The sequence below is a fragment of the Eucyclogobius newberryi genome, unplaced genomic scaffold (assembly GCF_026437365.1).
Source record: "Eucyclogobius newberryi isolate DKJ021-1_F unplaced genomic scaffold, fEucNew1.0.hap1 SCAF_1, whole genome shotgun sequence".
NCBI classification, from domain to species: Eukaryota; Metazoa; Chordata; class Actinopteri; order Gobiiformes; family Gobiidae; genus Eucyclogobius; species Eucyclogobius newberryi.
In genome coordinates this window covers 47,234,914-47,262,297 of record NW_027315723.1, presented here as the reverse complement: position 1 = coordinate 47,262,297, position 27,384 = coordinate 47,234,914, and the positions used below count along the sequence as shown (strand labels likewise).

General features: G+C 47.4%; 1 protein-coding gene and 7 non-coding genes across 8 annotated transcripts in view; 7 read left to right on the top strand and 1 right to left on the bottom strand.

The window, feature by feature from the left end:
- spega (striated muscle enriched protein kinase a) overlaps positions 1-27,384 on the bottom strand; it is a 153,067-nt gene that overhangs the window by 32,679 nt on the left and 93,004 nt on the right. The window lies entirely within an intron of this gene.
- On the top strand, positions 6,836-6,908 carry trnat-agu (transfer RNA threonine (anticodon AGU)). Its single transcript has one exon. It is a non-coding gene; the product is annotated as a tRNA-Thr (tRNA).
- On the top strand, positions 10,862-10,934 carry trnat-agu (transfer RNA threonine (anticodon AGU)). The gene has a single exon. It is a non-coding gene; the product is annotated as a tRNA-Thr (tRNA).
- Positions 12,949-13,021, top strand: trnat-agu (transfer RNA threonine (anticodon AGU)). The gene has a single exon. It is a non-coding gene; the product is annotated as a tRNA-Thr (tRNA).
- On the top strand, positions 16,982-17,054 carry trnat-agu (transfer RNA threonine (anticodon AGU)). Its single transcript has one exon. It is a non-coding gene; the product is annotated as a tRNA-Thr (tRNA).
- On the top strand, positions 19,050-19,122 carry trnat-agu (transfer RNA threonine (anticodon AGU)). The gene has a single exon. It is a non-coding gene; the product is annotated as a tRNA-Thr (tRNA).
- trnat-agu (transfer RNA threonine (anticodon AGU)) lies at positions 23,083-23,155 on the top strand. Its single transcript has one exon. It is a non-coding gene; the product is annotated as a tRNA-Thr (tRNA).
- trnat-agu (transfer RNA threonine (anticodon AGU)) lies at positions 25,138-25,210 on the top strand. The gene has a single exon. It is a non-coding gene; the product is annotated as a tRNA-Thr (tRNA).

Here is a 27,384-nt window from a genome sequence, read left to right as displayed (position 1 = left end):
ACACGTTGGACGTGTAAAAGTACGTACAATCAGTTGGACTGATTTAAAAGGGAGTTGGACTCCGGAAAAAATAAATAAAAATAAAAATAAAACGTGGGACGTGTAGGTAACTAAAGGGAACTAAGAAAGCTATTACTTGGCTTAAAGCATTCTACTGACAAGATTAACTACCCTCTGTGGCTAGGTGGAATTTTTATTTATTTAGTTAATTTCATTTTTTCAAGTTTGTATTATATTTACATTTTTAAATTTAAATTATTATTATTATTAATTTAATTTTTTATAAATTTAATTTATTTTTTTATTTGATTTTTAATTGTAATTTTAAATCTTTAATTTTAAAATTAAATTTTAATATCCTTTTTTCCCTAAACGTATTTCATTTCATTATTATTCTTATAATTATTGTTCGAATTATAATAATAATAGTTATTATTATTAGTTGTATTGTTTTGTTTGTTTTTGAAATACCACTGACTGCCACACTTTTTTATTATCAAATAATAATAATAATCAAACATTTTAAATTAAGATACAGATAAATTAAATAAAATGGACCTTATTCCAGTCAAAATGAATACATTTTTGAAGGATCTCGAAAACACAATCCGTGCAAATGAACAAAACCCAAAGGAAGCAAAAAAGCAAACTACACAAATGAAGAACCTCTTTCAAAAATATGCAGAGAAAAGATTAATTAATCACGCTGATGAAGCAGTGGCTCCCACAGAACAACAATGGAATTATATTCATGAATATCATCAATCTAAGGTCCTGCATTACAAAACACATCAGATTTGGACAGTGAAAGGAAAAACGGTTGACAAAAAGAAACTGAAAGAACATGAAGAAAAATTATCAATTTCAGTGAATCTACATAAAATGGCAAAAGATATTTTAATCAGAAAAGAGAGACTATCTTTGGCCAATATTCAGGTGAAACCAGAAGAGTGTCAAACAATCAGAAAAAACAAAATTAAACAGAAAAACAGAGCCGATAAGCACATCCCTTTTGGAGTGAATAACAAAAACAAAGATGGAGGCTCTAGAACAGATGAGGAGAGCGAGCAGACTGGGGTACAAGGTCGACGTCACAGCTATAGCGCCCCCCCACCTCTGGCCAGAGGAGAACTGCAGTGCCGCTCTTCTGAAAACGAACATCATAGCGCATATGCACAACTGGCGAAAGAACTGAAGACAATTATGACAGAAACGGAAAAAGAAAAACCAGCTCCCCAAACTTCTACTCCAGCGGCTCCTCCCCTGCAGGGCTCATCCATGGATTTTTCTATGATAAGAGATACAACCTGAACCATACCACAGCTGCCAACGAAACATGCTGTAGTCTCGGGCACTCTGACTATGGTCCCGTCAGAACCCACTCAAGAACAAAGACAGTTGCAGGATTTGAAGCAACAGGTGTTAGCTTTGACAACATTGGTTTCCAGCCAAAATCACATCCCCAAATTCATGCTTGAGCAGACAGTGGCTCAAAAAGAACAACTTGCCACCAATGCATGGTCACCACCTGGATTGGCTTCGGACTCAGATGAAGAAAGAAGATTACAACAACTACTGGAAGGAAAGGAACGGGAAGTGGCGGCTGAGCTACGCAGGAAACAAGAAAAACAGCTTGGACAAAAGGGGGAACCAGTCACAGTCCTAGGAACTGGGCTAATAGAAGCTAAAAGTAAGAAGCAAGTACAGCAGAAACTCCACATTCAAAGAGGAGTGGAACAACAGAAGAAAACGGGTTCAGACTCATTTATGTCAACACCAAATCAATATGTGGCGGGAACATTCACAGGAATGGTGGATGAGCATGGGTACGATGACGCTATCTTGAGTGGAGAACTTCACCCGCTCCCCGTCCACAAGGGTCCCAAGGAGGAAGAGGATGAATTTTCTAGCAATGAAGAGGCTCCTCCACTCATTGCACCTCTCCGAATGACTGCAAGTAACCAAGGAGTGTACCAACCATTCGCATTGAAAGATCTAGAAGGGCTGATGTTAAAATTGCCCGAACTAACACAAGGTGCACCGGCCTTCCTCAGAGCATTGACCACGAATACAGCGGGAGAAACACTTTGCTGGGGAGATGTGTCTGCAATTCTTATAAGAGCAACAGATGAGAATACGGCGGCCAGGATCCGTTCTGAAGTATCCAAACAGATTCATGCTCCAGTTAGATCATCCACATCATTTGCCACCATAAAGCCTCAGTTAACTCAGGTACTTAAAGGAATGTATCCCACCTGTCTTCCTGACGCACTGTTGGCTCTGGAAAGGAAACATGATGAAGACTACTTTACATATAAGCAAAGAGCTAAAGCACAGTTCCATGATGCAACTGGAGAACCCATACAACCTGGTACTGGCAACACTCTCATGTTCTTTTCTACTCTGGTAAAAGGACTACCAAAATCTGTCAAGGATCATTTGGCTGATGTTGTTGGTCTTTACTCAAAGACTCAAAGAGTTTGATGCCAACTGCCAACATCACGTTGCTAAGTACCTGAAGGAAAAAAAGGGACGGAATGAGGATATGGAAAAAATGAAAATGGCAAAGATCAAATTACAACTCAAAAAGCTCCAAGAAGAGGTGAATGATAAAAAGAAGCAAAATAAGTCTGCCAAGGTAATGGCTGCGGCAACAGAAGAGACCCCAGTGTCGGACAGTACCCAACAGATTGCTATGGCGGTTAAAATGGTCCTGGGACAAGTACAACCCACTATGGCACAACCACAGGCCGTCCCATCCGCCACAGGCCCAAAGAACAACACACCTGCTTCAGAAATCATCTACAATCAAGGACGTGAACATAATACATTCTCTTGTGGAAGAGGACGTGGGGCAGGAGCTGGAAGAGGACAAAACAGGTTCAGCTTGACTCCTGTGCTTAAACTGCTTTGGAACTGGACATTGGGCTCGAGACTGCCCCCAAGGGCAAACACAAAGAGGTCAACACCAAATGGCCCCAAACCAACCTGGCCAATTTCAAAGACGGCAAAGGATGAATATAAGTCAACCCATGTCAAGCCAGAATCATCCACCACCACCCTTGCCCCTTGTGGTCTCCCTGGTTATACCACATCTTTGGGCCCTGGGCTGGCACTGTTTCTGTTTTTCACAAATATTATTGTTATTGCCTATGTATTGATTATGATTGGATAATGTGCTGTCTTCGATCACTTATAGAACACTTGATTGCATCTGCTCTTACTAGACAACCTGCTTATCTTTTGACCCTGATTACACACGCTATTACTCAAACACAAATCTAACTCTGATAGTGACAAGATTCCTATACTTTTTCCAGAATCAGACTAGTCTGATTACTACATCCCACCATGTGTTTACGCTAACTGGGGATGCTCCTTGTCTCACATCGATTTTTACTAAATGAGTTATTTTAAGGATTTGCTTGATTATATAATGATTTAATTTGATTTTTAAACATTTAATATGTTTTTGGGGGGTTTACGTTGTTCTTTTGTGAAGTTGCGTCTGGCGCCTCTTTAAGTGTGATCACATGTGAATGTGATCAAAAGGGGGAATTGTGGATATTGATCAAATTATTGTCATGTCTGTGTCCTATTTATCATGAGTCAAGACGATCTTGCTGCATATGGGTCACAATGAACTATTCTGTGTATTTTAACTATTCTGTGTATTTTCTGATCATCTGTGGACTAGTCTAAACAATCTTAAAGCGGACGTCATAGCGAAGGTCAGGCCATTTTTATCAGACCCAAGCAACAGCTTTATAAAACACAGCTAAATCTTGTGAAGAGTCGAATCTCAGCTGCAAGACGAACAACACGCTACTGTTTTGCCTGTTTTTCCATGTTTTCATCAAATAAAGAACTTGAGAACGATCCTCGCCTCCCGCAGTCTGTATAGACTAAACTTCGACAATTTCAGGTTTAAGATTCAACCTTCCGGCCGTTTATAATGGAGTTTTGAATCCCTGGAGAGTTAGACACCCAGGGCATTCGGATGCTAATCGGGTACTCAGGAGGAGGGAGCAAAAGCCAGGTTACAATAGGAGGTTGATAGCCCATCAAAGGGCTCATAGCAAACAAAGAGGGTAGTTTCAAATGAAATCCCGCGCAATGGGCAGGCCCAACTCAGAGTAGGATATATATCGGAGTTCCTGGACTCGATTCACAGATTGACAAAGACTCTTGGATGAGCTAATGGAGATTAAAAAAACATGAATATTGACGGGGAACAAGGCTTCCAATCTGCCCCATTGGCCCCTCTGACCACCACTAATCAAATGTTAACACTCCAGTCAGCTGGGTGCCCGTTTGAGCTCAGTTTAGTCTGGATGTAGACTTGGTTTGGTCCAGTGCTAGTCCTGGTTTAGTCTTGATCTTCTTCTCCAAGTTTAGTTTCGGGAAAGTAAGTATTGAACACCCTGCAATTTAGCAAGTTCTCCCACTCATAATTTATGAACGGGTTGGACAGAATCTAAAAAAAAAATACAAAAATCTGGAAATCACATTGTATGTTATTGCTGAAAATAAGTATTTAAACATTTGAGACAGGTGGAAATTAGCTTTTTTGCTATCATCTGGCATATTTACACTGTAAGTCACGTGTTCATTAATATGCACTGTTCCTATCAAAAATGAATAAATAAAAATAAAATCATACAGTGGATGTGTTAGGGAATAAAAGACCAACAAACAAAAACCTTTCGCAACAGCCTACATGAAAATTAAAGGCTTATTAGTAATCTTGACTAAAGTTACTAATCGTAATCCTAGGCGGTAGGGAAAGGTGATCAAAAAGACCATTTAAATAGCAATTATATTTGAATAAATATTTATATTTATATTTATGATCATATTGTTCAATATACCAAAAGGGCCTTGTTAGACGGACAATTGGTTAGTATAGTGTGTCCAGTAGTGGCGCACATTGCAACACGCAGCCAGGATTTCAGATACAATCTGATAAACTAGTTCATAATTATTAATATAATATATGGTGCTGAGGCTTATCGCTCAAAGCGCCTGTCTAGTAAACAGGAGATCCTGGGTTCAAATCCCAGCAGCGCCTAATTTTTAGATGGATTTGAATAATGGGAGTGTCTACAGAGCCGCAGCGCGCGGCCGAAACTGCCATGTTATTTTGTGCCGCAGCTCCTGAAACTGCTGCTCTATTTGATTAGACGGCGCCGGGTTAAGGTTAGGGTCAGGATTAGGGTTAAGGTTAGGGTTAAGGTTAGGGTTAGGATTAGGGTTAAGGTTAGGGTTAGGGTTAGGGTTAAGGTTAGGGTTAGCCATGAGGCTATATGGCAGTTTCGCGGTTCCTGAAACTGCTCATAGTAAAGGTAAAATTGGAATTCACTAGATTTCCTATCATGCATTTATACTTTGCAGTCCATGAAGGCAGGTGAAGGCCTTGATTTCACGATATTACCAGGATCTACCTACATAATAGTTCAGAATTAGAATCAGAAAAGGTTTATTTCAATTGTCACACAATTCACGAACATAGGAACTTGCTTTTGTGATTTGATGCAACATAAAACAATGAACAATGATTGAACCTATATAAAGTAAAAAAACTATTTAAATCTAATATAGGATAACATTTTAAATAGGCTATAAGATAAGACAAAATAAAAATAGACTTACTATGTACACAAAATGTACAGTTGAATTTAAAGATGTAGTGCAGAAAGTGCCCCATTGGCCCCTCTGACCACCACTAATAAAATGTTAACACTCCAGTCAGCTGGGTGCCCGTTTGAGCTCAGTTTAGTCTGGATGTAGACTTGGTTTGGTCCAGTGCTAGTCCTGGTTTAGTCTTGATCTTCTCCAAGTTTAGTTCGGTAAAAGTAAGTATTGAACACCCTGCAATTTAGCAAGATCTCCCACTCATAATTTATGGACGGGTTGGACAAAATCTAAAAAATACATTTAAAAATCTGGATATCACATTTTAGGATTTTAAAATAATTAATTTGCATGTTATTGCTGAAAATAAGTATTTGAACACCTGAGAAAATCAGTGTTAATATTTGGTACAGAAGTCTTTGTTTACAAGGACAGTGGTCAAACGTGTCCTGTAATTCTTGACCAGGTTTGCACACACTGCAGCAGGGATTGTGGTCCATTCCTCCACACAGATCTCTAGATCTAAGCAACACAGAGTTTCAGCTCCCTCCAAAAAATGTATTTTGGATGTAGGTCTGGAGACTGGCTAGGCCGCTCCAGAACCTTAATATGCTTCTTATGGAGACACTCTCTACCTTGCTGTTCCTGTCGCTGATCTAAAGTTTACAGTGAGTGTTTGTTCTGTCTGTGGACCAGAGGCTGAAGGCTGTCCTGAGTCGTCTTTATTTTGTAATTTTTTTGTTCTCTGCCCAAGGACAACAGGTGGAAATGAGCTTTTTTTGCTATAATCTGGCATATTTACACTGTAAGTCACGTGTTCATTAATATGCACTGTTCCTATCAAAAAATGAATATATAAAAATAAAATCATACAGTGGATGTGTTAGGGAATAAAAGACCAACAGACAAAAACCTTTCGCAACAGCCTACATGAAACTTAAAGGCTTATTAGTGATCTTGACTAAAGTTACTAATCGTAATCCTAGGCGGTAGGGAAAGGTGATCAAAAAGACCATTAAATAGCAATTTTATTTGAATAAATATTTATATTTATGATCATATTGTTCAATATACTAAAAGGGCCTTGTTAGACAGACAATTGGTTGGTATAGTGTGTCCAGTAGTGGCGCACGTTGCAACACGCAGCCAGGATTTCAGATAGAACCTGATGAAGAAGTTCATAATTATTAATATAATATATGGTGCTGTGGCTTAGCGGTCAAAGCGCCTGTCTAGTAAACAGGAGATCCTGGGTTCAAATCCCAGCAGCGCCTAATTTTTAGATGGATTTGAATAATGGGAGTGTCTACAGAGCCGCAGCGCGCGGCCGAAACTGCCATGTTATTTTGTGCCGCAGCTCCTGAAACTGCTGCTCTATTTGATTAGACGGCGCCGGGTTAAGGTTAGGGTCAGGATTAGGGTTAAGGTTAGGGTTAAGGTTAGGGTTAGGATTAGGGTTAAGTTAGGGTTAGGGTCAAGGTTAGGGTTAGCCATGAGGCTATATGGCAGTTCCGCGGTTCCTGAAACTGCTCATAGTAAAGGTAAAATTGGAATTCACTACATTTCCTATCATGCATTTATACTTTGCAGTCAATGAAGGCAAGTGAAGGCCTTGATTTCACGATATTACCAGGATCTACCTACATAATAGTTCAGAATTAGAATCAGAAAAGGTTTATTTCCATTGTCACACAATTCACGAACATAGGAACTTGCTTTTGTGATTCGATTCAACATAAAACAAAAACAAAAACGAAATAAATTTCCTCCTCAGGGTGGCTGGGCGCTCCCTTAGAGATAGGGTGAGGAGCTCAGTCACACGGGAAGAGCTCGGAGTAGAGCCTCTGCTCCTGCACCCTGAGAGGAGCCAGCTGAGGTACATCGGGCACCTGTTCCCGATGCCTCCTGGACGCATTCCTGGGGAGGTGTTCAGGGCATGTCCCACCGGGAAGAGGCCCCGGGGAGGACCCCAGACACGCAAATTAAAGGCTTATTAGTGATTTTGACTAAAGTTACTAATCGTAATCCTAGGCGGTAGGGAAAGGTGATCAAAAAGACCATTTAAATAGCAATTTTATTTTAGAAAATATTTATCCATCCATCCATTTTCTATCGCTTTATCCGGGGCCGGGTCGCGGGGGCAGCAGTCTAACCAGGGACTCCCAGACTTCCTACTCCCCAGACACTTCCTCCAACTCCTCCGGGGGGATCCCGAGGCATTCCCAGGCCAGCCAAGAGACATAGTCTCTCCAGCGTGTCCTGGGTCTTCCCCGGGGCCTCTTCCCGGTGGGACATGCCTGAAACACCTCCCCAGGGAAGCGCCCAGGAGGCATCCGGAACAGATGCCCGAGCCACCTCAGCTGGCTCCTCTCGACGTGGAGGAGCAGCGGCTCTACTCCGAGCCCCCCCCCCGTGTGGCCGAGCTCTTCACCATATCTCTAAGGGAGCGCCCAGCCACCCGGCGGAGGAAACTCATTTCGACCGCTTGTATCCGCGATATTGTCCTTTCGGTCATTACCCAAAGCTCATGACAATAGGTGAGGGTAGGAACGTAGACCGACCGGTAAATCGAGAGCTTTGCCTTTCGACTCAGCTCCCTCTTTACCACAACAGTCCGCCTGTCGATCTCACGCTCCATCCTTCCCTCACTTGTGAACAAGACCCCGAGATACTTGAACTCCTCCACTTGGGGCAATGACTTCCCACCCACCTGGAGAGGGCAAGCCACCTTTTTCCGGTCGAGAACCATGGCCTCGGATTTGGAGGTGCTGATTCTCATCCCAGCCGCTTCACACTCGGCTGCAAACCGTCCCAGTGCATGCTGCAGGTCCGGGTTTGATGGAGCCATCAGGACAACATTGTCTGCAAACAGCAGAGATGAGATCCTGTGGTCCCCAAACCGGACACCCTCCGACTCTTGACTGCGCCTAGAAATTCTGTCCATAAAAACTATGAACAGAACCGGTGACAAAGGGCAGCCCTGGCGGAGTCCAACGTGCACTGGGAACAGGTCTGACTTACTGCCGGCAATGCGAACACAGCTCCTGCTCCGGTCATACAGGGACCGGACAGCCCTGAGCAAAGGGCCCCTGACCCCGTACTCCCGGAGCACCCCCCCAAAGGGCACCCGAGGGACACGGTCGAAAGCCTTCTCCAGAGCCACAAAGCACATGTGGACTGGTTGGGCAAACTCCCATGAACCCTCGAGCACCCGATGGAGAGTATAGAGCTGGTCCAGTGTTCCACGACTAGGACGAAAACCACTCTGCTCCTCCTGAATCCAAGGTTCGACTATCGGTCGGATTCTCCTCTCCAGTACCTTGGAATAGACCTTACCGGGGAGGCTGAGGAGTGTGATCCCTCTGTAGTTGGAACTCCGGTCCCCCTTCTTGAACAGAGGGACAACCACCCCGGTCTGCCAGTCAAGAGGCACGGTCCCCGACCGCCACGCGATGTTGCAGAGACGTGTCAGCCAAGACAGTCCTACAACATCCAGAGACTTTAGGTACTCAGGGCGGATCTCATCCACCCCCGGAGCCCTACCACCGAGGAGTTTACGAACAACCCCAGTGACTTCAGCTTGGGTGATGGACGAGTCAGCCCCTGAGTCCCCGGTCTCTGCTTCCTCTACAGAAGACGTGACAGAGGGATTAAGGAGGTCAGCAGGCCTCCACCGTAAACGGTGTTGGTGAGACACTGCTTCCCCCTCCTGAGGCGCCGGACGGTTTGCCAGAATTTCTTTGGGGCCGACCGATAGTCCTCCACCATGGCCTCCCCGAACTCCTCCCAGGCCCGGGTTTTTGCCTCTGCGACAGCATGGGCTGCGGCTCGCTTGGCCTGCCGATACCTGTCGATGACCTCAGTAGACCTACAAGCCAGAGTGGCCCGATAGGCCTCCTTCTTCAGTCTGACGGCATCCCTTACTTCCGGTGTCCACCACCGGGTTCGGGGGTTGCCGCCAAGACAGGCACCGACAGAGACCGTGCGACCACAGCTCCGAGCAGCCGCATCAACAATGGAGGCGGAGAACATGGTCCACTCGGATTCAATGTCCCCAGCCTCTACCGGGATATGGGAGAAGCTCTCCCGGAGGTGCGAGTTGAATACCCTACTGACAGAGGGCTCGGCAAGACGTTCCCAAGAGACCATCACAATGCGCTTGGGTCTGCCAAGTCTGTCCGGCTTCCTCCTCCGCCAGCGGATCCAACTCACCACCAGGTGGTGATAGGTTGACAACTCTGCCCCTCTCTTCACCCGAGTGTCCAAGACACGCGGCCGGAGGTCAGATGACACAACAACAAAGTCGATCATTGACCTCAGGCCTAGGGTGTCCTGGTGCCATGTGCACGGATGGACACCCTTGTGCTTGAACATGGTGTTCGTTATGGACAATCCGTGGCTAGCACAGAAGTCCAATAACTGAACACCGCTCGGGTTCAGATCGGGGAAGCCGTTCTTCCCGATCACCCCTCTTCAGGTGTCACTGTCATTGCCCACGTGGGCGTTGAAGTCCCCCAGTAGAACAAAGGAGTCCCCGGTCGGTGCACTGTCCAGTACCCCTCCCAAGGACTCCAAGAAGGCCGGGTACTCTGCACTGCTGTTCGGTCTGTAGGCCGCCACAACAGTGAGAGACCTGTCCCCCACCCAAAGGCGAAGGGACGCGACCCTCTCATCCACCGGGGTGAACTCCAACATGTGGAGGCTGAGCTGAGGGGCTATAAGCAAGCCCACACCAGCCCGCCGCCTCTCCCCGCGGGCAACACAAGAGAAGTAGAGCGTCCAGCCCCTCTCGAGGAGATGGGTTCCAGAGCCCAAACTGTGCGTGGCGGTGAGGCCGACTATATCTAGTCGATATCGCTCAACCTCTCGCACAAGCTCAAGTTCTTTCCCCCCCAGCGAGGTGACATTCCATGTCCCCAGAATTAGTCTCTGTGTCTGGAGATCTGGTCGCCGAGGCCCCTGCCGTCAACTGCCGCCCAGATCTCTCTGCACCGGCCCCTTATGGATCCTCCTGCGGGTGGTGGGAGGGCGGCCCCACGTTGCTCTTTCGGGCTGTGCCCCGGAAAATATTTATATTTCGGATAATATTGTTCAATATACTAAAAGGGCCTTGTTAGACAGACAATTGGTTGGTATAGTGTGTCCAGTAGTGGCGCATGTTGCAACACGCAGTCAGGATTTCAGATACAACGTGATAAACAAGTTCATAATTATTAATATAATATATGGTGCTGTGGCTTAGCGCTCAAAGCGCCTGTCTAGTAAACAGGAGATCCTGGATTCAAATCCCAGCAGCGCCAAATTTTTAGATGGATTCGAATAATGGGAGTGTCTACAGAGCCGCAGCGCGCGGCCGAAACTGCCATGTTATTTTGTGCCGCAGCTCCTGAAACTGCTGCTCTATTTGACCGCGCCGGGTTAAGGTTAGAGTTAGGATTAGGGTTAAGGTTAGGGTTAGGGTTAGGGTTAGGGTTAAGGTTAGGGTTAGGGTTAGGGTTAGGGTTAGCCAGGCTAACAGAGGCTATATGGCAGTTTCGCGGTTCCTGAAACTGCTCATAGTAAAGGTAAAATTGGAATTCACTACATTTCCTATCATGCATTTATACTTTGCAGTCCATGAAGGCAGGTGAAGGCCTTGATTTCACGATATTACCAGGATCTACCTACATAATAGTTCAGAATCAGAATCAGAAAAGGTTTATTTCCATTGTCACACAATTCACGAACATAGGAACTTGCTTTTGTGATTTGATGCAACATAAAACAATGAACAATGATTTAACCTATATAAAGTAAAAAACTATTTAAATCTAATATAGGATAACATTTTAAATAGGCTATAAGATAAGACAAAATAAAAAATAGACTTACTATGTACACAAAATGTACAGTTGAATTTAAAGATGTAGTGCAGAAAGTGCCCCATTGGCCCCTCTGACCACCACTAATAAAATGTTAACACTCCAGTCAGCTGGGTGCCCGTTTGAGCTCAGTTTAGTCTGGATGTAGACTTGGTTTGGTCCAGTGCTAGTCCTGGTTTAGTCTTGATCTTCTCCAAGTTTAGTTCGGTAAAAGTAAGTATTGAACACCCTAGAATTTAGCAAGTTCTCCCACTCATAATTTATGGACGGGTTGGACAAAATCTAAAAAATACATTTAAAAATCTGGATATCACATTTTAGGATTTTAAAATAATTAATTTGCATGTTATTGCTGAAAATAAGTATTTGAACACATGAGAAAATCAGTGTTAATATTTGGTACAGAAGTCTTTGTTTACAAGGACAGTGGTCAAACGTGTCCTGTAATTCTTGACCAGGTTTGCACACACTGCAGCAGGGATTCTGGTCCATTCCTCCACACAGATCTCTAGATCTAAGCAACACAGAGTTTCAGCTCCCTCCAAAAAATGTATTTTGGATGTAGGTCTGGAGACTGGCTAGGCCGCTCCAGAACCTTAATATGCTTCTTATGGAGACACTCCTTTGTTATGCAAAGGCAGCAAACAGTAAAGGCAAGATCCACTCCAGCAAGAAGAAGATTTAGCCAATCTACGTTCCTACTCCTACCTATGGTCATGAGCTTTGGGTAATGACCAAAAGAACAAGATTACGGATACACACGGTTGAAATAAGTTTCCTCATCAGGGTGGCTGGGCGCTCCCTTAGATTTTGGGTGAGGCGCTCAGTCACACGGGAGGAGCTCAAAGTAGAGCCTCTGCTCCTCCACCCTGAGAGGTGCTCTCTACCTTGCTGTTCCTGTCGCTGATCTAAAGTTTACAGTGAGTGTTTGTTCTGTCTGTGGACCAGAGGCTGAAGGCTGTCCTGAGTCGTCTTCATTTTGTAATTTTTTTGTTCTCTGCCCAAGGACAACAGGTGGAAATGAGCTTTTTTTGCTATAATCTGGCATATTTACACTGTAAGTCACGTGTTCATTAATATGCACTGTTCCTATCAAAAAATGAATAAATAAAAATAAAATCATACAGTGGATGTGTTAGGGAATAAAAGACCAACAGACAAAAACCTTTCGCAACAGCCTACATGAAACTTAAAGGCTTATTAGTGATCTTGACTAAAGTTACTAATCGTAATCCTAGGCGGTAGGGAAAGGTGATCAAAAAGACCATTAAATAGCAATTTTATTTGAATGAATATTTATATTTATGATCATATTGTTCAATATACTAAAAGGGCCTTGTTAGACAGACAATTGGTTAGTATAGTGTGTCCAGTAGTGGCGCACGTTGCAACACGCAGCCAGGATTTCAGATACAACCTGATAAACAAGTTCATAATTATTAATATAATATATGGTGCTGTGGCTTAGCGGTCAAAGCGCCTGTCTAGTAAACAGGAGATCCTGGGTTCAAATCCCAGCAGCGCCAAATTTTTAGATGGATTTGAATAATGGGAGTGTCTACAGAGCCGCGGCGCGCGGCCGAAACTGCCATGTTATTTTGTGCCGCAGCTCCTGAAACTGCTGCTCTATTTGATTAGACGGCGCCGGGTTAAGGTTAGGGTCAGGATTAGGGTTAAGGTTAGGGTTAAGGTTAGGGTTAGGATTAGGGTTAAGGTTAGGGTTAGGGTTAGGGTTAAGGTTAGGGTTAGCCATGAGGCTATATGGCAGTTCCGCGGTTCCTGAAACTGCTCATAGTAAAGGTAAAATTGGAATTCACTACATTTCCTATCATGCGTTTATACTTTGCAGTCAATGAAGGCAAGTGAAGGCCTTGATTTCACGATATTACCAGGATCTACCTACATAATAGTTCAGAATTAGAATCAGAAAAGGTTTATTTCCATTGTCACACAATTCACGAACATAGGAACTTGCTTTTGTGATTCGATGCAACATAAAACAAAAACAAAAACGAAATAAATTTCCTCCTCAGGGTGGCTGGGCGCTCCCTTAGAGATAGGGTGAGGAGCTCAGTCACACGGGAAGAGCTCGGAGTAGAGCCTCTGCTCCTCCACCCTGAGAGGAGCCAGCTGAGGTACATCGGGCACCTGTTCCCGATGCCTCCTGGACGCATTCCTGGGGAGGTGTTCAGGGCATGTCCCACCGGGAAGAGGCCCCGGGGAGGACCCCAGACACGCAAATTAAAGGCTTATTAGTGATCTTGACTAAAATTACTAATCGTAATCCTAGGCGGTAGGGAAAGGTGATCAAAAAGACCATTTAAATAGCAATTTTATTTTAGAAAATATTTATCCATCCATCCATTTTCTATCGCTTTATCCGGGGCCGGGTCGCGGGGGCAGCAGTCTAACCAGGGACTCCCAGACTTCCTACTCCCCAGACACTTCCTCCAACTCCTCCGGGGGGATCCCGAGGCATTCCCAGGCCAGCCAAGAGACATAGTCTCTCCAGCGTGTCCTGGGTCTTCCCCGGGGCCTCTTCCCGGTGGGACATGCCTGAAACACCTCCCCAGGGAAGCGCCCAGGAGGCATCCGGAACAGATGCCCGAGCCACCTCAGCTGGCTCCTCTTGACGTGGAGGAGCAGCGGCTCTACTCCGAGCCCCCCCCCCGTGTGGCCGAGCTCTTCACCATATCTCTAAGGGAGCGCCCAGCCACCCGGCGGAGGAAACTCATTTCGACCGCTTGTATCCGCGATATTGTCCTTTCGGTCATTACCCAAAGCTCATGACCATAGGTGAGGGTAGGAACGTAGACCGACCGGTAAATCGAGAGCTTTGCCTTTCGACTCAGCTCCCTCTTTACCACAACAGTCCGCCTGTCGATCTCACGCTCCATCCTTCCCTCACTTGTGAACAAGACCCCGAGATACTTGAACTCCTCCACTTGGGGCAATGACTTCCCACCCACCTGGAGAGGGCAAGCCACCTTTTTCCGGTCGAGAACCATGGCCTCGGATTTGGAGGTGCTGATTCTCATCCCAGCCGCTTCACACTCGGCTGCAAACCGTCCCAGTGCATGCTGCAGGTCCGGGTTTGATGGAGCCATCAGGACAACATTGTCTGCAAACAGCAGAGATGAGATCCTGTGGTCCCCAAACCGGACACCCTCCGACTCTTGACTGCGCCTAGAAATTCTGTCCATAAAAACTATGAACAGAACCGGTGACAAAGGGCAGCCCTGGCGGAGTCCAACGTGCACTGGGAACAGGTCTGACTTACTGCCGGCAATGCGAACACAGCTCCTGCTCCGGTCATACAGGGACCGGACAGCCCTGAGCAAAGGGCCCCTGACCCCGTACTCCCGGAGCACCCCCCCAAAGGGCACCCGAGGGACACGGTCGAAAGCCTTCTCCAGAGCCACAAAGCACATGTGGACTGGTTGGGCAAACTCCCATGAACCCTCGAGCACCCGATGGAGAGTATAGAGCTGGTCCAGTGTTCCACGACTAGGACGAAAACCACTCTGCTCCTCCTGAATCCAAGGTTCGACTATCGGTCGGATTCTCCTCTCCAGTACCTTGGAATAGACCTTACCGGGGAGGCTGAGGAGTGTGATCCCTCTGTAGTTGGAACTCCGGTCCCCCTTCTTGAACAGAGGGACAACCACCCCGGTCTGCCAGTCAAGAGGCACGGTCCCCGACCGCCACGCGATGTTGCAGAGACGTGTCAGCCAAGACAGTCCTACAACATCCAGAGACTTTAGGTACTCAGGGCGGATCTCATCCACCCCCGGAGCCCTACCACCGAGGAGTTTACGAACAACCCCAGTGACTTCAGCTTGGGTGATGGACGAGTCAGCCCCTGAGTCCCCGGTCTCTGCTTCCTCTACAGAAGACGTGACAGAGGGATTAAGGAGGTCAGCAGGCCTCCACCGTAAACGGTGTTGGTGAGACACTGCTTCCCCCTCCTGAGGCGCCGGACGGTTTGCCAGAATTTCTTTGGGGCCGACCGATAGTCCTCCTCCATGGCCTCCCCGAACTCCTCCCAGGCCCGGGTTTTTGCCTCTGCGACAGCATGGGCTGCGGCTCGCTTGGCCTGCCGATACCTGTCGATGACCTCAGTAGACCTACAAGCCAGAGTGGCCCGATAGGCCTCCTTCTTCAGTCTGACGGCATCCCTTACTTCCGGTGTCCACCACCGGGTTCGGGGGTTGCCGCCAAGACAGGCACCGACAGAGACCGTGCGACCACAGCTCCGAGCAGCCGCATCAACAATGGAGGCGGAGAACATGGTCCACTCGGACTCAATGTCCCCAGCCTCTACCGGGATATGGGAGAAGCTCTCCCGGAGGTGCGAGTTGAATACCCTACTGACAGAGGGCTCGGCAAGACGTTCCCAACAGACCATCACAATGCGCTTGGGTCTGCCAAGTCTGTCCGGCTTCCTCCTCCGCCAGCGGATCCAACTCACCACCAGGTGGTGATAGGTTGACAACTCTGCCCCTCTCTTCACCCGAGTGTCCAAGACACGCGGCCGGAGGTCAGATGACACAACAACAAAGTCGATCATTGACCTCAGGCCTAGGGTGTCCTGGTGCCATGTGCACGGATGGACACCCTTGTGCTTGAACATGGTGTTCGTTATGGACAATCCGTGGCTAGCACAGAAGTCCAATAACTGAACACCGCTCGGGTTCAGATCGGGGAAGCCGTTCTTCCCGATCACCCCTCTTCAGGTGTCACTGTCATTGCCCACGTGGGCGTTGAAGTCCCCCAGTAGAACAAAGGAGTCCCTGGTCGGTGCACTGTCCAGTACACCTCCCAAGGACTCCAAGAAGGCCGGGTACTCTGCACTGCTGTTCGGTCTGTAGGCCGCCACAACAGTGAGAGACCTGTCCCCCACCCAAAGGCGAAGGGACGCGACCCTCTCGTCCACCGGGGTGAACTCCAACATGTGGAGGCTGAGCTGAGGGGCTATAAGCAAGCCCACACCAGCCCGCCGCCTCTCCCCGCGGGCAACACAAGAGAAGTAGAGCGTCCAGCCCCTCTCGAGGAGATGGGTTCCAGAGCCCAAACTGTGCGTGGCGGTGAGGCCGACTATATCTAGTCGATATCGCTCAACCTCTCGCACAAGCTCAAGTTCTTTCCCCCCCAGCGAGGTGACATTCCATGTCCCCAGAATTAGTCTCTGTGTCTGGAGATCTGGTCGCCGAGGCCCCTGCCGTTAACTGCCGCCCAGATCTCTCTGCACCGGCCCCTTATGGATCCTCCTGCGGGTGGTGGGAGGGCGGCCCCACGTTGCTCTTTCGGGCTGTGCCCCGGAAAATATTTATATTTCGGATAATATTGTTCAATATACTAAAAGGGCCTTGTTAGACAGACAATTGGTTGGTATAGTGTGTCCAGTAGTGGCGCATGTTGCAACACGCAGTCAGGATTTCAGATACAACGTGATAAACAAGTTCATAATTATTAATATAATATATGGTGCTGTGGCTTAGCGCTCAAAGCGCCTGTCTAGTAAACAGGAGATCCTGGATTCAAATCCCAGCAGCGCCAAATTTTTAGATGGATTTGAATAATGGGAGTGTCTACAGAGCCGCAGCGCGCGGCCGAAACTGCCATGTTATTTTGTGCCGCAGCTCCTGAAACTGCTGCTCTATTTGACCGCGCCGGGTTAAGGTTAGGGTTAGGATTAGGGTTAAGGTTAGGGTTAGGGTTAGGGTTAAGGTTAGGGTTAGGGTTAGGGTTAGCCATGAGGCTATATGGCAGTTTCGCGGTTCCTGAAACTGCTCATAGTAAAGATAAAATTGGAATTCACTACATTTCCTATCATGCATTTATACTTTGCAGTCCATGAAGGCAGGTGAAGGCCTTGATTTCACGATATTACCAGGATCTACCTACATAATAGTTCAGAATCAGAATCAGAAAAGGTTTATTTCCATTGTCACACAATTCACGAACATAGGAACTTGCTTTTGTGATTTGATGCAACATAAAACAATGAACAATGATTTAACCTATATAAAGTAAAAAACTATTTAAATCTAATATAGGATAACATTTTAAATAGGCTATAAGATAAGACAAAATAAAAAATAGACTTACTATGTACACAAAATGTACAGTTGAATTTAAAGATGTAGTGCAGAAAGTGCCCCATTGGCCCCTCTGACCACCACTAATAAAATGTTAACACTCTAGTCAGCTGGGTGCCCGTTTGAGCTCAGTTTAGTCTGGATGTAGACTTGGTTTGGTCCAGTGCTAGTCCTGGTTTAGTCTTGATCTTCTCCAAGTTTAGTTCGGTAAAAGTAAGTATTGAACACCCTGCAATTTAGCAAGTTCTCCCACTCATAATTTATGGACGGGTTGGACAAAATCTAAAAAATACATTTAAAAATCTGGATATCACATTTTAGGATTTTAAAATAATTAATTTGCATGTTATTGCTGAAAATAAGTATTTGAACACATGAGAAAATCAGTGTTAATATTTGGTACAGAAGTCTTTGTTTACAAGGACAGTGGTCAAACGTGTCCTGTAATTCTTGACCAGGTTTGCACACACTGCAGCAGGGATTGTGGTCCATTCCTCCACACAGATCTCTAGATCTAAGCAACACAGAGTTTCAGCTCCCTCCAAAAAATGTATTTTGGATGTAGGTCTGGAGACTGGCTAGGCCGCTCCAGAACCTTAATATGCTTCTTATGGAGACACTCCTTTGTTATGCAAAGGCAGCAAACAGTAAAGGCAAGATCCACTCCAGCAAGAAGAAGATTTAGCCAATCTACGTTCCTACTCCTACCTATGGTCATGAGCTTTGGGTAATGACCAAAAGAACAAGATTACGGATACACACGGTTGAAATAAGTTTCCTCATCAGGGTGGCTGGGCGCTCCCTTAGATTTTGGGTGAGGCGCTCAGTCACACGGGAGGAGCTCAAAGTAGAGCCTCTGCTCCTCCACCCTGAGAGGTGCTCTCTACCTTGCTGTTCCTGTCGCTGATCTAAAGTTTACAGTGAGTGTTTGTTCTGTCTGTGGACCAGAGGCTGAAGGCTGTCCTGAGTCGTCTTCATTTTGTAATTTTTTTGTTCTCTGCCCAAGGACAACAGGTGGAAATGAGCTTTTTTTGCTATAATCTGGCATATTTACACTGTAAGTCACGTGTTCATTAATATGCACTGTTCCTATCAAAAAATGAATAAATAAAAATAAAATCATACAGTGGATGTGTTAGGGAATAAAAGACCAACAGACAAAAACCTTTCGCAACAGCCTACATGAAACTTAAAGGCTTATTAGTGATCTTGACTAAAGTTACTAATCGTAATCCTAGGCGGTAGGGAAAGGTGATCAAAAAGACCATTAAATAGCAATTTTATTTGAATGAATATTTATATTTATGATCATATTGTTCAATATACTAAAAGGGCCTTGTTAGACAGACAATTGGTTGGTATAGTGTGTCCAGTAGTGGCGCACGTTGCAACACGCAGCCAGGATTTCAGATACAACCTGATAAACAAGTTCATAATTATTAATATAATACATGGTGCTGTGGCTTAGCGGTCAAAGCGCCTGTCTAGTAAACAGGAGATCCTGGGTTCAAATCCCAGCAGCGCCTAATTTTTAGATGGATTTGAATAATGGGAGTGTCTACAGAGCCGCAGCGCGCGGCCGAAACTGCCATGTTATTTTGTGCCGCAGCTCCTGAAACTGCTGCTCTATTTGATTAGACGGCGCCGGGTTAAGGTTAGGGTCAGGATTAGGGTTAAGGTTAGGGTTAAGGTTAGGGTTAGGATTAGGGTTAAGGTTAGGGTTAGGGTTAGGGTCAAGGTTAGGGTTAGCCATGAGGCTATATGGCAGTTCCGCGGTTCCTGAAACTGCTCATAGTAAAGGTAAAATTGGAATTCACTACATTTCCTATCATGCGTTTATACTTTGCAGTCAATGAAGGCAAGTGAAGGCCTTGATTTCACGATATTACCAGGATCTACCTACATAATAGTTCAGAATTAGAATCAGAAAAGGTTTATTTCCATTGTCACACAATTCACGAACATAGGAACTTGCTTTTGTGATTCGATGCAACATAAAACAAAAACAAAAACGAAATAAATTTCCTCCTCAGGGTGGCTGGGCGCTCCCTTAGAGATAGGGTGAGGAGCTCAGTCACACGGGAAGAGCTCGGAGTAGAGCCTCTGCTCCTCCACCCTGAGAGGAGCCAGCTGAGGTACATCGGGCACCTGTTCCCGATGCCTCCTGGACGCATTCCTGGGGAGGTGTTCAGGGCATGTCCCACCGGGAAGAGGCCCCGGGGAGGACCCCAGACACGCAAATTAAAGGCTTATTAGTGATCTTGACTAAAATTACTAATCGTAATCCTAGGCGGTAGGGAAAGGTGATCAAAAAGACCATTTAAATAGCAATTTTATTTTAGAAAATATTTATCCATCCATCCATTTTCTATCGCTTTATCCGGGGCCGGGTCGCGGGGGCAGCAGTCTAACCAGGGACTCCCAGACTTCCTACTCCCCAGACACTTCCTCCAACTCCTCCGGGGGGATCCCGAGGCATTCCCAGGCCAGCCAAGAGACATAGTCTCTCCAGCGTGTCCTGGGTCTTCCCCGGGGCCTCTTCCCGGTGGGACATGCCTGAAACACCTCCCCAGGGAAGCGCCCAGGAGGCATCCGGAACAGATGCCCGAGCCACCTCAGCTGGCTCCTCTCGACGTGGAGGAGCAGCGGCTCTACTCCGAGCCCCCCCCCCGTGTGGCCGAGCTCTTCACCATATCTCTAAGGGAGCGCCCAGCCACCCGGCGGAGGAAACTCATTTCGACCGCTTGTATCCGCGATATTGTCCTTTCGGTCATTACCCAAAGCTCATGACCATAGGTGAGGGTAGGAACGTAGACCGACCGGTAAATCGAGAGCTTTGCCTTTCGACTCAGCTCCCTCTTTACCACAACAGTCCGCCTGTCGATCTCACGCTCCATCCTTCCCTCACTTGTGAACAAGACCCCGAGATACTTGAACTCCTCCACTTGGGGCAATGACTTCCCACCCACCTGGAGAGGGCAAGCCACCTTTTTCCGGTCGAGAACCATGGCCTCGGATTTGGAGGTGCTGATTCTCATCCCAGCCGCTTCACACTCGGCTGCAAACCGTCCCAGTGCATGCTGCAGGTTCGGGTTTGATGGAGCCATCAGGACAACATTGTCTGCAAACAGCAGAGATGAGATCCTGTGGTCCCCAAACCGGACACCCTCCGACTCTTGACTGCGCCTAGAAATTCTGTCCATAAAAACTATGAACAGAACCGGTGACAAAGGGCAGCCCTGGCGGAGTCCAACGTGCACTGGGAACAGGTCTGACTTACTGCCGGCAATGCGAACACAGCTCCTGCTCCGGTCATACAGGGACCGGACAGCCCTGAGCAAAGGGCCCCTGACCCCGTACTCCCGGAGCACCCCCCCAAAGGGCACTCGAGGGACACGGTCGAAAGCCTTCTCCAGAGCCACAAAGCACATGTGGACTGGTTGGGCAAACTCCCATGAACCCTCGAGCACCCGATGGAGAGTATAGAGCTGGTCCAGTGTTCCACGACTAGGACGAAAACCACTCTGCTCCTCCTGAATCCAAGGTTCGACTATCGGTCGGATTCTCCTCTCCAGTACCTTGGAATAGACCTTACCGGGGAGGCTGAGGAGTGTGATCCCTCTGTAGTTGGAACTCCGGTCCCCCTTCTTGAACAGAGGGACAACCACCCCGGTCTGCCAGTCAAGAGGCACGGTCCCCGACCGCCACGCGATGTTGCAGAGACGTGTCAGCCAAGACAGTCCTACAACATCCAGAGACTTTAGGTACTCAGGGCGGATCTCATCCACCCCCGGAGCCCTACCACCGAGGAGTTTACGAACAACCCCAGTGACTTCAGCTTGGGTGATGGACGAGTCAGCCCCTGAGTCCCCGGTCTCTGCTTCCTCTACAGAAGACGTGACAGAGGGATTAAGGAGGTCAGCAGGCCTCCACCGTAAACGGTGTTGGTGAGACACTGCTTCCCCCTCCTGAGGCGCCGGACGGTTTGCCAGAATTTCTTTGGGGCCGACCGATAGTCCTCCTCCATGGCCTCCCCGAACTCCTCCCAGGCCCGGGTTTTTGCCTCTGCGACAGCATGGGCTGCGGCTCGCTTGGCCTGCCGATACCTGTCGATGACCTCAGTAGACCTACAAGCCAGAGTGGCCCGATAGGCCTCCTTCTTCAGTCTGACGGCATCCCTTACTTCCGGTGTCCACCACCGGGTTCGGGGGTTGCCGCCAAGACAGGCACCGACAGAGACCGTGCGACCACAGCTCCGAGCAGCCGCATCAACAATGGAGGCGGAGAACATGGTCCACTCGGACTCAATGTCCCCAGCCTCTACCGGGATATGGGAGAAGCTCTCCCGGAGGTGCGAGTTGAATACCCTACTGACAGAGGGCTCGGCAAGACGTTCCCAACAGACCATCACAATGCGCTTGGGTCTGCCAAGTCTGTCCGGCTTCCTCCTCCGCCAGCGGATCCAACTCACCACCAGGTGGTGATAGGTTGACAACTCTGCCCCTCTCTTCACCCGAGTGTCCAAGACACGCGGCCGGAGGTCAGATGACACAACAACAAAGTCGATCATTGACCTCAGGCCTAGGGTGTCCTGGTGCCATGTGCACGGATGGACACCCTTGTGCTTGAACATGGTGTTCGTTATGGACAATCCGTGGCTAGCACAGAAGTCCAATAACTGAACACCGCTCGGGTTCAGATCGGGGAAGCCGTTCTTCCCGATCACCCCTCTTCAGGTGTCACTGTCATTGCCCACGTGGGCGTTGAAGTCCCCCAGTAGAACAAAGGAGTCCCCGGTCGGTGCACTGTCCAGTACCCCTCCCAAGGACTCCAAGAAGGCCGGGTACTCTGCACTGCTGTTCGGTCTGTAGGCCGCCACAACAGTGAGAGACCTGTCCCCCACCCAAAGGCGAAGGGACGCGACCCTCTCGTCCACCGGGGTGAACTCCAACATGTGGAGGCTGAGCTGAGGGGCTATAAGCAAGCCCACACCAGCCCGCCGCCTCTCCCCGCGGGCAACACAAGAGAAGTAGAGCGTCCAGCCCCTCTCGAGGAGATGGGTTCCAGAGCCCAAACTGTGCGTGGCGGTGAGGCCGACTATATCTAGTCGATATCACTCAACCTCTCGCACAAGCTCAAGTTCTTTCCCCCCCAGCGAGGTGACATTCCATGTCCCCAGAATTAGTCTCTGTGTCTGGAGATCTGGTCGCCGAGGCCCCTGCCGTCGACTGCCGCCCAGATCTCTCTGCACCGGCCCCTTATGGATCCTCCTGCGGATGGTGGGAGGGCGGCCCCACGTTGCTCTTTCGGGCTGTGCCCCGGAAAATATTTATATTTCGGATAATATTGTTCAATATACTAAAAGGGCCTTGTTAGACAGACAATTGGTTGGTATAGTGTGTCCAGTAGCGGCGCACGTTGCAACACGCAGTCAGGATTTCAGATACAACCTGATAAACTAGTTCATAATTTTTAATATAATATATGGTGCTGTGGCTTAGCGGTCAAAGCGCCTGTCTAGTAAACAGGAGATCCTGGATTCAAATCCCAGCAGCGCCAAATTTTTAGATGGATTCGAATAATGGGAGTGTCTACAGAGCCGCAGCGCGCGGCCGAAACTGCCATGTTATTTTGTGCCGCAGCTCCTGAAACTGCTGCTCTATTTGACCGCGCCGGAATAAGGTTAGGGTTAGGATTAGGGTTAAGGTTAGGGTTAGGGTTAAGGTTAGGGTTAGGGTTAGCCATGAGGCTATATGGCAGTTTCGCGGTTCCTGAAACTGCTCATAGTAAAGGTAAAATTGGAATTCACTACATTTCCTATCATGCATTTATACTTTGCAGTCCATGAAGGCAGGTGAAGGCCTTGATTTCACGATATTACCAGGATCTACCTACATAATAGTTCAGAATCAGAATCAGAAAAGGTTTATTTCCATTGTCACACAATTCACGAACATAGGAACTTGCTTTTGTGATTTGATGCAACATAAAACAATGAACAATGATTGAACCTATATAAAGTAAAAAACTATTTAAATCTAATATAGGATAACATTTTAAATAGGCTATAAGATAAGACAAAATAAAAATAGACTTACTATGTACACAAAATGTACAGTTGAATTTAAAGATGTAGTGCAGAAAGTGCCCCATTGGCCCCTCTGACCACCACTAATAAAATGTTAACACTTCAGTCAGCTGGGTGCCCGTTTGAGCTCAGTTTAGTCTGGATGTAGACTTGGTTTGGTCCAGTGCTAGTCCTGGTTTAGTCTTGATCTTCTCCAAGTTTAGTTCGGTAAAAGTAAGTATTGAACACCCTGCAATTTAGCAAGTTCTCCCACTCATAATTTATGGACGGGTTGGACAAAATCTAAAAAATACATTTAAAAATCTGGATATCACATTTTAGGATTTTAAAATAATTAATTTGCATGTTATTGCTGAAAATAAGTATTTGAACACATGAGAAAATCAGTGTTAATATTTGGTACAGAAGTCTTTGTTTACAAGGACAGTGGTCAAACGTGTCCTGTAATTCTTGACCAGGTTTGCACACACTGCAGCAGGGATTCTGGTCCATTCCTCCACACAGATCTCTAGATCTAAGCAACATAGAGTTTCAGCTCCCTCCAAAAAATGTATTTTGGATGTAGGTCTGGAGACTGGCTAGGCCGCTCCAGAACCTTAATATGCTTCTTATGGAGACACTCCTTTGTTATGCAAAGGCAGCAAACAGTAAAGGCAAGATCCACTCCAGCAAGAAGAAGATTTAGCCAATCTACGTTCCTACTCCTACCTATGGTCATGAGCTTTGGGTAATGACCAAAAGAACAAGATTACGGATACACACGGTTGAAATAAGTTTCCTCATCAGGGTGGCTGGGCGCTCCCTTAGATTTTGGGTGAGGCGCTCAGTCACACGGGAGGAGCTCAAAGTAGAGCCTCTGCTCCTCCACCCTGAGAGGTGCTCTCTACCTTGCTGTTCCTGTCGCTGATCTAAAGTTTACAGTGAGTGTTTGTTCTGTCTGTGGACCAGAGGCTGAAGGCTGTCCTGAGTCGTCTTCATTTTGTAATTTTTTTGTTCTCTGCCCAAGGACAACAGGTGGAAATGAGCTTTTTTTGCTATAATATGGCATATTTACACTGTAAGTCACGTGTTCATTAATATGCACTGTTCCTATCAAAAAATGAATAAATAAAAATAAAATCATACAGTGGATGTGTTAGGGAATAAAAGACCAACAGACAAAAACCTTTCGCAACAGCCTACATGAAACTTAAAGGCTTATTAGTGATCTTGACTAAAGTTACTAATCGTAATCCTAGGCGGTAGGGAAAGGTGATCAAAAAGACCATTAAATAGCAATTTTATTTGAATGAATATTTATATTTATGATCATATTGTTCAATATACTAAAAGGGCCTTGTTAGACAGACAATTGGTTGGTATAGTGTGTCCAGTAGTGGCGCACGTTGCAACACGCAGCCAGGATTTCAGATACAACCTGATAAACAAGTTCATAATTATTAATATAATATATGGTGCTGTGGCTTAGCGGTCAAAGCGCCTGTCTAGTAAACAAGAGATCCTGGGTTCAAATCCCAGCAGCGCCTAATTTTTAGATGGATTTGAATAATGGGAGTGTCTAAAGAGCCGCAGCGCGCGGCCGAAACTGCCATGTTATTTTGTGCCGCAGCTCCTGAAACTGCTGCTCTATTTGATTAGACGGCGCCGGGTTAAGGTTAGGGTCAGGATTAGGGTTAAGGTTAGGGTTAAGGTTAGGGTTAGGATTAGGGTTAAGGTTAGGGTTAGGGTTAGGGTTAGGGTCAAGGTTAGGGTTAGCCATGAGGCTATATGGCAGTTCCGCGGTTCCTGAAACTGCTCATAGTAAAGGTAAAATTGGAATTCACTACATTTCCTATCATGCGTTTATACTTTGCAGTCAATGAAGGCAAGTGAAGGCCTTGATTTCACGATATTACCAGGATCTACCTACATAATAGTTCAGAATTAGAATCAGAAAAGGTTTATTTCCATTGTCACACAATTCACGAACATAGGAACTTGCTTTTGTGATTTGATGCAACATAAAACAAAAACAAAAACGAAATAAATTTCCTCCTCAGGGTGGCTGGGCGCTCCCTTAGAGATAGGGTGAGGAGCTCAGTCACACGGGAAGAGCTCGGAGTAGAGCCTCTGCTCCTCCACCCTGAGAGGAGCCAGCTGAGGTACATCGGGCACCTGTTCCCGATGCCTCCTGGACGCATTCCTGGGGAGGTGTTCAGGTTATGTCCCACCGGGACGAGGCCCCGGGGAGGACCCCAGACACGCAAATTAAAGGCTTATTAGTGATCTTGACTAAAATTACTAATCGTAATCCTAGGCGGTAGGGAAAGGTGATCAAAAAGACCATTTAAATAGCAATTTTATTTTAGAAAATATTTATCCATCCATCCATTTTCTATCGCTTTATCCGGGGCCGGGTCGCGGGGGCAGCAGTCTAACCAGGGACTCCCAGACTTCCTACTCCCCAGACACTTCCTCCAACTCCTCCGGGGGGATCCCGAGGCGTTCCCAGGCCAGCCAAGAGACATAGTCTCTCCAGCGTGTCCTGGGTCTTCCCCGGGGCCTCTTCCCGGTGGGACATGCCTGAAACACCTCCCCAGGGAAGCGCCCAGGAGGCATCCGGAACAGATGCCCGAGCCACCTCAGCTGGCTCCTCTTGACGTGGAGGAGCAGCGGCTCTACTCCGAGCCCCCCCCCGTGTGGCCGAGCTCTTCACCATATCTCTAAGGGAGCGCCCAGCCACCCGGCGGAGGAAACTCATTTCGACCGCTTGTATCCGCGATATTGTCCTTTCGGTCATTACCCAAAGCTCATGACCATAGGTGAGGGTAGGAACGTAGACCGACCGGTAAATCGAGAGCTTTGCCTTTCGACTCAGCTCCCTCTTTACCACAACAGTCCGCCTGTCGATCTCACGCTCCATCCTTCCCTCACTTGTGAACAAGACCCCGAGATACTTGAACTCCTCCACTTGGGGCAATGACTTCCCACCCACCTGGAGAGGGCAAGCCACCTTTTTCCGGTCGAGAACCATAGCCTCGGATTTGGAGGTGCTGATTCTCATCCCAGCCGCTTCACACTCGGCTGCAAACCGTCCCAGTGCATGCTGCAGGTCCGGGTTTGATGGAGCCATCAGGACAACATTGTCTGCAAACAGCAGAGATGAGATCCTGTGGTCCCCAAACCGGACACCCTCCGACTCTTGACTGCGCCTAGAAATTCTGTCCATAAAAACTATGAACAGAACCGGTGACAAAGGGCAGCCCTGGCGGAGTCCAACGTGCACTGGGAACAGGTCTGACTTACTGCCGGCAATGCGAACACAGCTCCTGCTCCGGTCATACAGGGACCGGACAGCCCTGAGCAAAGGGCCCCTGACCCCGTACTCCCGGAGCACCCCCCCAAAGGGCACCCGAGGGACACGGTCGAAAGCCTTCTCCAGAGCCACAAAGCACATGTGGACTGGTTGGGCAAACTCCCATGAACCCTCGAGCACCCGATGGAGAGTATAGAGCTGGTCCAGTGTTCCACGACTAGGACGAAAACCACTCTGCTCCTCCTGAATCCAAGGTTCGACTATCGGTCGGATTCTCCTCTCCAGTACCTTGGAATAGACCTTACCGGGGAGGCTGAGGAGTGTGATCCCTCTGTAGTTGGAACTCCGGTCCCCCTTCTTGAACAGAGGGACAACCACCCCGGTCTGCCAGTCAAGAGGCACGGT